Source organism: Periophthalmus magnuspinnatus, chromosome 21, assembly GCF_009829125.3.
Source record: "Periophthalmus magnuspinnatus isolate fPerMag1 chromosome 21, fPerMag1.2.pri, whole genome shotgun sequence".
Lineage (NCBI taxonomy): Eukaryota > Metazoa > Chordata > Actinopteri > Gobiiformes > Gobiidae > Periophthalmus > Periophthalmus magnuspinnatus.
In genome coordinates this window covers 2,885,045-2,898,563 of record NC_047146.1, presented here as the reverse complement: position 1 = coordinate 2,898,563, position 13,519 = coordinate 2,885,045, and positions in this window count along the sequence as shown.

Below are 13,519 nucleotides of genomic sequence, written 5' to 3'. Positions count from 1 at the left end.
TTGCTCACTGAAGCTGTTACTTTCAGTCTAAGGTTTCTAGTGTCTGTTTCAGTGAGCTTTTCTAATGGCAGTTTCGCTGCTGTAATGTAGTCCACCTTATTACAACCTTATCATAACTATAACAGACTCTGTCTTGGTCATTCCATTCCTTGCATCTACGGCTTCCCAGAAATCCACTTATCCATTGCACCCATTGTGACCAAAGACCTGAAGACCATCCTGGGTTCTCTGGTTGGCAACACGAAACATCATATTGAGAACACAGCAGAATTCGTTAGCAAAGTCAAACATCTCCAATTTGACCAGGATGAGACAAAATGTCTTTTGATGTGACCCGTCTTTTCACTTGTATCTCGACAGTAGCAGTGTTAGCAACAAGGAGGAAACTACTGCACAAACCTAAAAGGGACAAATGAACTGTCACCTGACTAGATCTGTACACGCACAAACTGATGGAAATTAGTTTAAAAAGCACGTATTTTCAGTTCAGAGGAAACTTGTACAGGCAAACTCATGGCTGTGCAATGGGCTAACCGGTTTCTCCTATAATTATATAATTTATATATGGAGCAATTTGAACAGAACGCAGTCGCCTCGTTCCCAAGCACTCCACCCACGCATTAGTATCACTACGTGAATGACAACTGGACTAAAATAAAGCTCACATGGGAGAGGCCAAGGAGAACAAACTGGCCTCTTTAGATTCTGTAGAGACTAAAGGAGAGGACCAGCCGCTCTAAGCCCACACACACACTGTGCTACGGTGGATGGTGTGAATCAGTTCTGGTCAAACACTGCTCACCCAGACGTTTTGTTGAGCGCACCCTAAAGTGTTTGTAACTTTGAAATAGACCGGGATTTCATGTTGTCTGAAAATTCTTTTTGGATATCCACAAGCAGAGAGGGCTTTCTGCATGTGTTGTTTCTCTTGTGTTGCTTTCTCATGTGTTGTTTTCCCTCGGTGCTTGAGCCCTGAGTTGTAGTGTTTGAATAACTCTGAGTTTGTGCAGTGGATGGTGTGAGTCAAAAAGAAGGTGTTGCTCGGTGTGTGTGGGCTTCCTGAAGACTTCTACCTGGGGTCGCTGGTCCTCTCCTAGAGTCACTGCACAAACTAAAGAGGCCAGTTTGTTCTCCTTGGCATCTTCCTGTGTGAACTGTATTTTAGTCCAGTTGTCATTCACATAGTAATGCCAACGTACGGGTGGAGTACCTGGGAACAAGGACAGTGTGTTCTGTTCAAATTGCTCCATATATTAGTTATACAACAACAGGAGAGACCGGTTGACTTTGCTAACAAATTCTGCTGCCAACCAGAGGAGCCAGGATGGTCTTCAGGTGTTTGGCCACAGTGGGTACAATGGATCAGTGGATTTCTGGGTGGCCATAGATGCGAGGAACGGAGTCACATTACAGCAGCGAAACCGCCACTAGAAACAATAAACTCACAGAGACAGAAGCTGGAAACCTTAGACTGAAAGTAACAGCTTCACTGAGCATCGCCAAACCTCCTCCCTCTACAGCTGCTCTAGAGAAGGACCACAGCATCAACAGTTTGCCAGCTGACAAAGGGAGATGCACGGTGATCTTGAGCTTAGCTGATTACGAGACTAAGCTGAACAGCCTCCTCAGTGACACCACAAGCTACGAGTCACTGAAACGAGACCCTACTAGTGGGTACGAGAAAAAGACTGCTGACAGAAGCCGGAGAAGAAAGAAGTCATTGATCGACAGCTGTATTGCAGACTCTTTCCTGGTGACTCCTTCCTTCTCCCATCTCCAGTTTGATGAGACAATGATTTCTTTTGATGGGCGGTGGAGGCAACAAAGAGGAGACTACTGCAGGACACTAAGCTAAAAGACAGAACGAAACTGCCTCCTGACTAAATCTGCCAACTGCTGGAAGTTTGTTTGAACACCACATATTTTCAGTTCAGAGGAAAGTTGTACAGGCAAATCCACGGCTGTGCCACGGCCTCCCCGGTCTCTCCTATTATTATATAACTTATATATGGAGCAATTTGAACAGAACACGTTGGCCTTGTTCCCAGGCACTCCACCCATGCACTAGTGTTGCTACGTGAATGACAACTGGACTGACATCAAAATTCAAGATCTGGAACTCTTTGCTGCACATATTGATTTTAAGTTCACACGGAAAGAGACAAAGAAAACAAATTGGTCTTCTTAGATAATGCAGAAACTATAAGAGAGGACCGATTACTCCAGTTAAAAGTCTTCAGAAAACCCACACACACCGACCAATACCTGCTTTTGATTCACAAACTCAGAGTTAATTGAAGGGTGAAATTCCAGTCTATTTCAAACCTACAAACACTTTAAAACAGAAATTGGTTCACCCACGGGACACAACCCCGAGCCACAAACAAAGTAAAGTGTTCTACTCCATTCAGGGCAGTGAGCGTTAAACTGGAGAAACAAAACAGCCACTTCATAAGAGAATGAACCAACACCAAGTGAGAGCAGCTCAGGACCACAGTCTGCTGTTCATCTCCATCTCAAAGACACTAACCACTCGTTTGAAGAGAGTGAGGTTCAGATCTGAGCCAGAGAAAAGAAATGGTTTGAGAGAGGAGTTGAAAAGAACATTTTTGTTTTGAAAGACGATTCATCTTTGCACAGGAATGTAGGGCTTAGACATGGTTTATTTATTTTATTTATAACCTAAAACCTATCAAAACAAGGAAAATAATAGTCAGTAGCCAGTATGCTAATAGGTGTGAGAGGACCCTTTAAGGCGCATCTGTCAAACTCAAGGCCCGGGGGACAAATGCGGGCCGCCATGTCATTTTATGTGGCCCGCGACAAGGTAAATTTAAATGCATGACTGTTTTAAAATGTCAGTTTATCAGGAGTTATGCAGTTACACAGACATATTTTTTATATCTTTGTAAATTTGAGACGAACCGTTTTGCTGATGCGGCCCTTGCTGAAATTGAGTTTGACACCTCTGCTTTAAGGGCATGAATGATTATGCAAAATGTGACTCAGGCGCAGTTCACACATGTTAGTGCGCTCTGTGGAACAACTCCAGTGGCACTAGATTTAGTTCTGTTTACTTTAATTTTGGGTGGGCCTTGTTCACACACACACACACACACCCACACACACATCATTCATCCCAAACACACACCGTACACTATGTCCATCAGCTGATCATCAAACTTCTATGACAACACACTTCAAGCACAGAGCCCCATGAATAAACGCTCATGTGGTCTTTTCTTTCAGCTGTGGCTAAATACACCGTGAGAACTGCAGCCGATGGAGAAAAAGCTTTAAGAATGACACACAGATGGACCCGGGCTCATCTGCGCAGACACAGACGGACCCGGGCTCATCTGCGCAGACACAGGCGGACCCGGGCTCATCTGCGCAGACACACGCAGGAGGAGACTGTCCTTGATATTAAGTTGATCCAAATTGCTTCGTCAGACAAGCAATTTGGTCAAACAGCAGCTTTATTGCACCTTTTCCAAACGTTTTTTGCCCAATCCAAAGTACGTTTACTGTCATCGTGGACTGCACTCGGTCTGAGATCAGCTGCGTTCACACTGCACTCGCCCCGGTCCAGAGTGTGGGTGGAGACGCTCCGACACCACCTGTTTGAGGCGCTCTCACACCGGCCGTTTACTGAGGTCCAGAGTGTGACTGTTGGGTTCACACCGGCCCAAGCGCCGCTCTTTTTTACATAAACCTGACTTCACTCTAAGCTTTTGTCCTGTTGACAGAATTGAATTATTCTGTTGCTTTGATAGTAAATTAACTATAAAGATATGAATGTGTAAGCGCCTTAAAGATTTAAACACAGAGAATTAACGGGTTATGCAAGACTGTTCTATGGACCAGGGAAGTTCATTTAGGTTCAACTACTGGAGCAAAATGTTGGGGGAAGAGTGAGTGAGAAGAACCACAGAGCAGAGAAATAAGTTTAAATTGTCAGATTATTATTGAAGAGTTTGGACATAGGACATGGACATTAAACATGAAATTATTCCATTACTTAAACCACAATATACAATAAAGTAATTTCACCTTTTGGTTAAGTTCAAAACCCTTTCTCACTATAAAAACTTTCCTTCGATTTAAAGAATTTTCTTTTAGTTTTAGGTTTCTAGAATAATGGGTTGTGACCTTTTAGTTCTAGTTCGTTATTTCTTATCTGTTGGATTATTGAGTTAACTGTTTAATTTAAATCACATTTAGTTCTTTTCAAATTCTGTTTAAAGTTACTTTAAGTTTGAACCATTTTGTTTTGTTGTTTGACCAAACAAGAAAAACTTTCATTGTAAAATATTCTTTTAGAATGGTTCGTTTGTGGCCAATCAAATAAAAATGTTAAGTTGTACAAAACTAAAGTGAATTCAGCAAAAGTTTGAATCACTCTGTGTTTCACAGAATAAAGTCTCTTTGTTCTGTGTTAATCCTGAGTCCACTGCCTTTGTGCAGGAGTTTGGGTAAATCCCACCAGTTCTAATGAAAACAGTGTCCAGCAGAGGGCGCATGGCTCCTGGTGCACAGTCCAGACGGTCCAGATGTTTAGTTTCACACTCGTGGTTCTCAAAGTTCTTATTCAAACCGAACTTTAAAGGCAGATCATGAACAACATAAAACATACAAAAGTGCACAAAATACTTTGCTAGATAGAGTTAAAATAAAGAAAATTGTCATTTCCAGTATTAATTTGCTCTCGTCAAGAACACTCCAACGTTAAAATGGCGGCAGGGACAAGTCTGATCAAAAGTTTGTCACTTTTATCTTTAAATGGACTGTGGGCTCCACCATAAACAATAAAACACATGAATTCACCATTTTCGCATTGCATTTTGATGAAAAGTTACATTGTACAAAAAAATAAAATAGATGTATTTTCCACTCACCAAGTCCCGTTCATCACAAAAACCAAACCGTTTCCACACAGGGACAGGTTGGAAAAACAAAAATACTCTTTTCCCACATTTTTATCTTATAAAAATAACTTCAGACCTGTTTTTCTCTCCTTCTCTCCTTTTGCAGCAGCTCTGTGCTTCTGTTTTTCCCTCCTCAAACACGGGAGAAAAACTGAAACAATCCGGTTGGCTCCAGCTGGTCACGTGGGGTCACGCAGCAACGTGAACTTCAAAATAAAAGTCTGAAGACATTTCAAAACGTAATAAACAGATGAATTTACACATTTTTAGCCTTTTAACATACTTTTACGTGAAAAGATGTTACGTTTTAATTAATTTTAACCATATCGATATATTTATTAACTTTTCAACCAAGACATTTATAAATGTCACTATAAATGACATTTATTACATTTATTACTGTGCTTTTACTCTGAAGATTGTTAGGTTAAACTGGGTTACAGACGCTACTGATAAGTTTTGAGTATGTTTGAGTTTTCTCCACCCCGACCGCTAATAGTAGAGCTAAAAGTAGCAGCAATAGTAGTATTAGTAGTAACAGTAATAGTTAACAGTTGTATTTTTACTGTTTTAATAACGTTAAATACAGAACTAGTTCATTTTAAACAGTTTGCAGAGGTCAAAGGTCACTCCTCACTGACCTTATGCATTCAGAACATCCTAATTATTCACCATGATGAGGTGTTAAGTGCTTTTCACAATGAAGCTAACTACACCTAGCATAGTACAAGAATACAACAGTATCAACTACAAATACTTGCACAAATACTACTACATGTGAAAAGTGCTCGAAAGAGGATCCTCTGACGCCACGTACTTCATAATGATCACTGTTTTTAAAATAACCAGGACTGAACCAGGACTGAACCAGGACTAAACCAGGACTAAACCAGGACTAAACTAGATCTAAACCAGGACTAAACTAGATCTAAACTAGATCTAAACCAGGACTGAACCAGGGCTCTGAACTAGGACTAAACCAGGACTAGACCAGGACTGAACCAGGAGGCACTGATAGGAGGATTCGCTTTAACGCAGATCTGACGTGTTCGTGAGTTCTCGTCAGGACTCGAGCTGTAGAGTTAATACATAATTAAATAAATGTAAGACAGATACTGTATGTTTAATGCCATACTGCGGAAAACTACAGGCAGAGCAGTAACATCTCCACGGAAACAAGCAGAGGGGAGCAGAGTATCCAAAAAAATCTTCATACTTCAAAATGATATCACTCAAGTAGAAGTAAATATTTGTGGTCTAAGAAACTACTCAAGTAAAAGTAAAACAGTATTTGGGGAAAAACTACTACTCAATTAAAAGTAACTTAAAGAGTAACTAACCACAACTTCTACGCAAGAGTACTGCTACTTCAATACAAATATTACTCAAGCAGGAGTAAAAGTACACTGCTGGAAAAGTACTCCAGAAGTACACATAAGTCCTGTGTTAACTGTGGCGTGTATAGTGCCCTCTGGTGTCCGCTGATGAAAACGTCACTAGAGAGAACTTCATAAAAAGGAACTTGAAAAACCATCAAATGTTCCGCGTTATAAAGCCCTAAATCCGCCCCTCGTCTCGCTCTGACATCACAGCCTCCGCTTTGATTGACAGCTCTGATCAGGACTCCTCTGTGTCTCTGATCTCCAAATGTTTTTCCTGCTTCCAAAAATAACCTCTGCACCAGACGGAGAGGATTTGAGAAAACGGGATGAGAGAGAATCACAGCCTTTTGGTCCGACGATTTTACCCAAACGCGACGTTATTTATTTTATTTATTTGAAGAAACTGTTAACAGAAGCTTAATATTTTGTGAAATCCATCGTAAAAAAGTGTAAAATCCTCCCTAAAAACACAGAAATGGTGAAGTTTTGCATCATACAGGTGTAAAATCCCATATGTGCACGTCACGGGATGTTTAAAGGTCGACTGTGTAGCTTTTCACGTATCCATGGAGACGCCGTTGCTTAGTTTGGAACATTTTACAGCACAACATTAAACTTATCGATCGTGTGAGTTTTAACTGTTTTAACTTCTTTACCATTAGAGAGGCTTGCTTCTCCACAGATCTAATCTCTAACTCGGCCCGGTGGTGTCGCCTGCTGCGTATCTCCATGGAGACAGATGAGTTAATGCCATAACGTGGGACATTCTAGGCAAAGCAGTGACATCTCTGTTGAGGCAAGCAGGAAAGTTGCATAGTGCAGCTTTAAACACTTTAACTGGTGAAGAGACAGAAATGAAATAATAATAAAATAATAATAAAAAAAATAATAAAAGTAATAATGATAATAAAATAATGGTAATAATAATAATAATAATGCAAAATAATGATAATAATAATAAATAATAATAATGATAAATAATAATAATAATAAAAATAATAAAAATAATGATAGTAATAATAATAATGATGGTGATGATAATAATAATAGTAATAATAATCATAATAAAAATAATCATGTAATAATAATGATAAAAATAATAATAATGATAATTAAAAAAATAATAATAATGATAAAAATAATAAAAAATAATGATAGTTATAATAATAATATATTTTTTAAAGAAATAAACCAAACACAGAATGCGCTCCATCCTTGTGTCAGGTGTCATGGCGTCATCAGTTTGATAAAGTGAATCTAAATTGAAGTTTTATCTAGTTTTTGTGTGAAAGCAGAAAAGCCGTTAGAAGTGGTTTGGCTTTAGCTCTGGGTTTGTGAAGGTTCTGAGCCAAAATGAGAGTTTGTTTTGATAATGTCAGAGCACGTCCAACTCCCCACTGCCAAAAATCTGTTTGGGAAGAAAATATTTGAGTTTTCTGAGACGGTGGGTTAAACTCTGAGGTTTGTGACGTTTATCAAGAAGGATTAATCAGCAGCATCTGGCAAATCTCCTCTCTGCTCCTCTGACCCTCTGCTCCTCTGCCCCTGCTCCTCTGACCCTCTCCTCTGCTCCAAGAAACAAACCATTAAAAAAAACTTGAAATTCACATATAGGAAAAAAGAAACACAAAAAACCCCAACCACATGTCAGTTGAGTTGAGTTCAGTTCAGGCTCACAGCGGCTCCATCTGGCTCTGCATCTGTCACACCTCATGGACTTTACTATTTCATTAATACACTCAACAAACAAACCCTAAAAATAAAGGAGGACATTTGCATTTATGTGTTTCTGAATAACACAATCTGTATTTTAGGGTTTGAGACGACATCACCACAGGTCACACGGGTCACACGGGTCAGGATGAGGATACATAAGGACCATATCGACGTATCGCTCAGTTTGTGGTAGATGGATCATTTTTGAGCATCAGTGTTTATTGTGTCTTTGTATTGGTGGGACATTTCTCTTTTTTTTCCTTTTACAATAGACTCTGACGTCGACTCTGACTCCAGTTCAGTTTTGTCATTTTGGCCTTAAAAGGTTTGTATTAACTCGATCTGCATGATCCTATTTTGCTGTTTTGTCCGTAAATCAAGATACGAACAAAAATAACAGACAAATCAGGGTAGAATTCCAAACATGGAATTTTAAAAAATGTTATTTAACCAGGAAAGTCCCATTGAGGTTACTAATCTCTTTTTCAAGGGAGTCCTGGCCAAGACAACAGCACAGTTACATCACACACACACACACACACACACACACACACACTTCAGCACATCACTAAATAGATTCTTAAAAACAATTACAAATCATAGACTTAATTTCCAAACCTTTCAACGTAGATTTAAACTGAACTATTGAAGTCAGTTCTTGTCATTTCCAGACTTTTTGTAAATTATTCCACGTTGAAGTTGCAGAATATTGAAACACCACTTGACCAGTCTCTGCGCGGACACTCGGGACAGAGAGAAGCTGCAGTTTGGTGATGGCAGAGCGTAATGTCCATCTGTTTAATGTTGAATGTACGTGCTGAGATGTGGAGGGAGCAGACCCACAATCCCTTTGTAAATGAACATGCACCAGTGTGTAGCATGTATTTGCGTGCTAACTTATATTTATTAATAAGAGGGAAAGTTACTGTGTGAATTGGGCTGAGTTTGACTGAGATCAGAAGATTGGGATTCGACTGCTGGAGCTGGTGTAGTAAATAAATGCAGCAAGAGGCAGGAATTATGTTGGTGCTGGTAGCGTATATTGAAGTGAATAATACAACATAATATTTACAGAAACAAAAATAGTAAAACACAAAATAGTAATATAATAATGAAACCCCCGAATATTTACACTCTGCAGATTTAGGTAAGTGCACTTTAAGTTCTAGTTGGTCGAGATGAGTTAGTAGCAACAAAAGGAAGAAAATGAAAGGAAGTACTCCATACGGGTGACGTCCACTTATCACTGACTTTACAATATTTGAGAGTATGAGCTCTTTGCGTAGTATCCGTTTGTATTGTTCATTGGAATAGTGTCCATTGGCTTTGATCACAGTTACAAAAGTCAGTGAAAGATTGAAAGAGTGGAGCTGTGTCAGCCTCCTACCGTAGGGTGAGATGATGAAGATGTAGGTTCTGGTCTTAGCCTAATCAAGAACACCTGACCTGTATTTGAATAAACAGGATTACTTAAGTGACTTGAATAAAAATCCAATGTCTAAAGTAATTAACCTGAACTAAGTTACATTGCTCAATTCCATTGTGTACACGAATTAATTTACCATTCAAAATACAATTGTTCAATTGCAATTAAATAATCTCTGAACAAGGTGCTGTGTTAACCTCGCAGGTTTTCACATGAACACATTTAAAACAACCATTTAGCAATAATTGAGTCTTAAATTACTGGAATAAACATTGAATAATCAATTCATAAGAAAGTGCTAAATGCTCCAAAAAGGCATTACATATGGTTTACAATAAGCACAAACAAGAAACCAACATTAGCCCGAGCATGCTAATGCTAAGCTAGTTAGCTTAGCTTCGGATGCTAACAGCACTTTACATTCATTCAAAACTCACCAATTCCTCAGTTTAACATCGCGTGATGACGTCACGGACTCCCCACGGACCGGAGGTTTAGCTCTACAATATTAAAAGTGGAACTACTTAGTTTGTTGAAGCTTAGAAAACACAGAAAAGAGCGAATGTTGTTAATTGTTTGAGACTAACCTTTTCACAGATTGAAAAGACGCTCTGCTGTGATTGGCGGACTCGGGTCACGTGATTAGGGGTGCGGTTACGTAAGGCACGTATGAGACACGGAGGGCAGAAATAAATATATAAAAGCAGCCTTTATATAAACAAGATTTAACGGCAGGTCAAAGCAGGAGTTTAATCAAACTTTTTTAATAAGACAGAATTTCACCCTGGGTACACGTGACTCAGCCTGTGGCGTGGCGTGTCCGGGACTTACAGTTTGTGATAAATCGCAGAGAGACATGATGGTAAACGGGGTTGGCTCATTCATATAAATAACACGATCTAGAACGGGTAAAAACGTTGCTGCAACAAGTCTCTTCTTTGCATACATTTTGGCCTTAAAAGGTTTGTATTATTCCCATCTGCATGATCCTGTTTTGCCGTTTTGTTCGTAAATCAAGATATGAACAATAATAATAGACAAATCAGGCTGGAATTCCAAACATGGAATTCTGAACCAGATTGGCCCCTGTAAACGCTCCAGCCTCGATGAGCTTCATTTGGAGCTGAACTCTGTGACGTCAGACTCACTTAGTCACTTCTTTATACAGTTTATGCTCATTACAGATACAAACTGATCACTAAAGTTCTGCTACGTTCTGTGGCTCTTGTTCTGCTTAAACTGTTGCTCGCTGTGGCTTTACTCTGTGTTTTGTGGATGTCTCTGGTGGCCGGTGGATGATTTAGTGGCGTTTATTGATCTAAAATGATCTCACGAACGGTTTATTAATCACATTTTTGAGGATCAAGCCTTCAGATTCCATCCTCGGCTAAATCCTTCCGTGTGTCCTTTAGATGTTCTTCCAAGTCGTCTTTTCAGGGCTGTTTTTGATTCTTTTGGACCTTAAATGGCTGATGTTGTGAACTGGTCTCTGGTTGTTTTCCTACTGCCCTGAAACACGCTGTGGTCCAGACGCTCATCAAAAAGTCAAATCTCGACTCAAATATTTTTTCCATCTTTAGAGCCATCTCAAAGTTGCCTTTTGTGTCTAAGGTTGTAGAGAAGTTTGCATGTGACCAGCTGCAGGTTTACCTTAATCTTACATTTAGGTTTAAAATTCCAGCACAGAACTGAAACAGCTTCTTTTTCTTTTTTTTTAAAATGACCTGCTTTTAAGTGTTGACTCTGGGAAATCTGCAGTTCTTTTGCTGTTGGACGTATCATCTGCCTTCACAGCTCCTGTCCCACCTGGAGACACATGTGGACATTAAAGGTACTGCACTCTGTTGGTTTATGATCCTATACCAGGACAGTCCTCTTCCTCCTCCTCCTCCTCCTCCTCTTAGAGTACGGGGTGCCCCAGGGTTCTGCATTAGGGCCGCTCCTCTTTACTTTGTGCTTCCTCTGGGTGATGTTTTTGAAAAGCACAATGTGGAATTTCAGTGTTTTGCAGATGACATTCAAATATTTCTGCAAGTGACGCCAGTGACAGACGACAGTTCGACTCTGCAGGACGTCTCAGGGATGTGCAGACTCGGAGCAGCACAAACTTTCTCAATTTAGTTTAAAATAAAACTTGGATTCTGGTGTTTGGCCAAACTAACCCACTGCTTGGGCCTGACAGTGTGAGGTCCTCTCAGGCCTGACAGCGTGAGGTCCTCTCGGGCCTGACAGTGTGAGGTCCTCTCGGGCCTGACAGTGTGAGGTCCTCTTGTTTGAGTTGAGGCTCGTTGCTAAAGTAAAGCTCCACTTCCACAGGTGACCCACACATTTGTAACGTCTGGTCTGGATTATTTTGATTGTTGTTTTTGATCGTTTGTGGGGACCTCTGCTCCTGCGGCGTCACAGAACGTCCAGAACACTGCAGCTCATCTGTGACAAAAACAAAGAGATGAGATCAGTTCAGAATGTTCCAGATTGTGTTTAAACGTGTCGTTCTTTATCTGAGGGACTGCAGCTCTGTACAGCCCTGAGGTCAAAGGTCAGCTGCCCAAAGCCCAGCTCCAGACCAGAGGAGACAGAGCCTTTTGTGACACTGCTCCGACTGTAGAACAGCGCCCTCTGTCTGTCAGATCCTCTCTCCTGGTATTTAACACTAGACTGGATATGTTGGCGTATTATTCTACTTTAAAAATTGTTTATTGTCCGATGTATTGTGTGATTTGTGTGTGTGAATCACTTTGTTTTGCTAAAACTGTTTTAAATGTGCTCTATAAATCAACTTGAACAGATTTGCTCTGACGTCTGCTCCACCTGCTGCACCTGCTGCACTTCTCCACCTGTCCACCAGAGGCTGCTCTTTCATCCTCTGCTGCAGGATGATGTTTCTGTTCCCACAAACGGAGGATATAATTCAGATTAACTTTTTCTCTGTCCCTCTGGTTTATATTATTCCTAAAGAGTGAAATAGGCTTAATCATTTCTCCTCCTACATCTTTTTTTTCCCTCCACTTTTCCATCCCTCATTATTTTCTTCCTCACCTTTTCTCTCTGGCCTCCATTCTCATTTGATCTCATTGCTCTTTCTTTCCCTCTCCCTCTCTCTCCCATCCCTCTTTCTCTCCATCTCTCCCTCTCCTACTCCCTCGTCCTCCTCTCTCTGTCTCTCTCTTCTCTCTCTCTCCCTTTTTTCTGTCATTATCTCTCTTACATTACTCCCCCTATCTCTCTGTCCCTCTCTCTCCCTCCTCTTTTCTCTCATCATCTCTCTCTCCCTCCTCTTTTGTATGTTTCACACTATCTCTCTCTCTGTCCATCTCTTCTCTCTCCCTCCTCTTTTCTCTCATTATTTCTCTTACATTACTCCCCCCTCTCTCTGTCCCTCTCTCTCCCTCCTCCTCTCTCCCCTTCTCTTTTCTCTCATCATCTCTCTCCCTGTCCCTCTCTTCTCTCCCTCCTCCTCCTCTCCCCCTCTCTCTCCTCTCATCATCGCTCTCTCTCTGTCCCTCTCTCCTCCACCTCTCCCCCTCTCCCTCCTCCCCCTCTCCCTCTCTCTCTCGTCCCCGGTGCACGGGCTGACGTGATGACGTCAGACGCCGTGGGCTCAGTCTCGTGTTCTCTCAGTTTCTCTCAGTTTCTCTCGTTGTGTTTTCAGTCTGTTTCCACGCGGCTCGCGGCTGCAGCTCGGACCTGTCACATGTCCACGGGCTTCGGTTTGGACCCGCGCGGGACACATTTGGGACTAAAGCACGAGCCCGGCCCCGGTCCAGACCCGGTCCAGACCCGGTCCAGACCCTCCGGACCCGGGACCTCTCCGGGTAAGCGCGTGTTTCGATGCTAAACTTTGGTTCTGTCCGTGTCCCGCGGGTCTCTGTCCCCGGGGGTCTCTGTCCCCGGGGGTCTCTGTCCCCGGGGGTCTCTGTCCCCGGGGGTCTCTGTCCCCGGGGGTCTCTGTCCCCGGGGGTCTCTGTCCCCGCGGCTGATCCGTGTCTCAGGTTTAAACTTGGACCAGTCAAAGTTTATTTTCTGCTCTTTTCTCTTTTGACATTTTGAATCTTCTGATTTCAAAC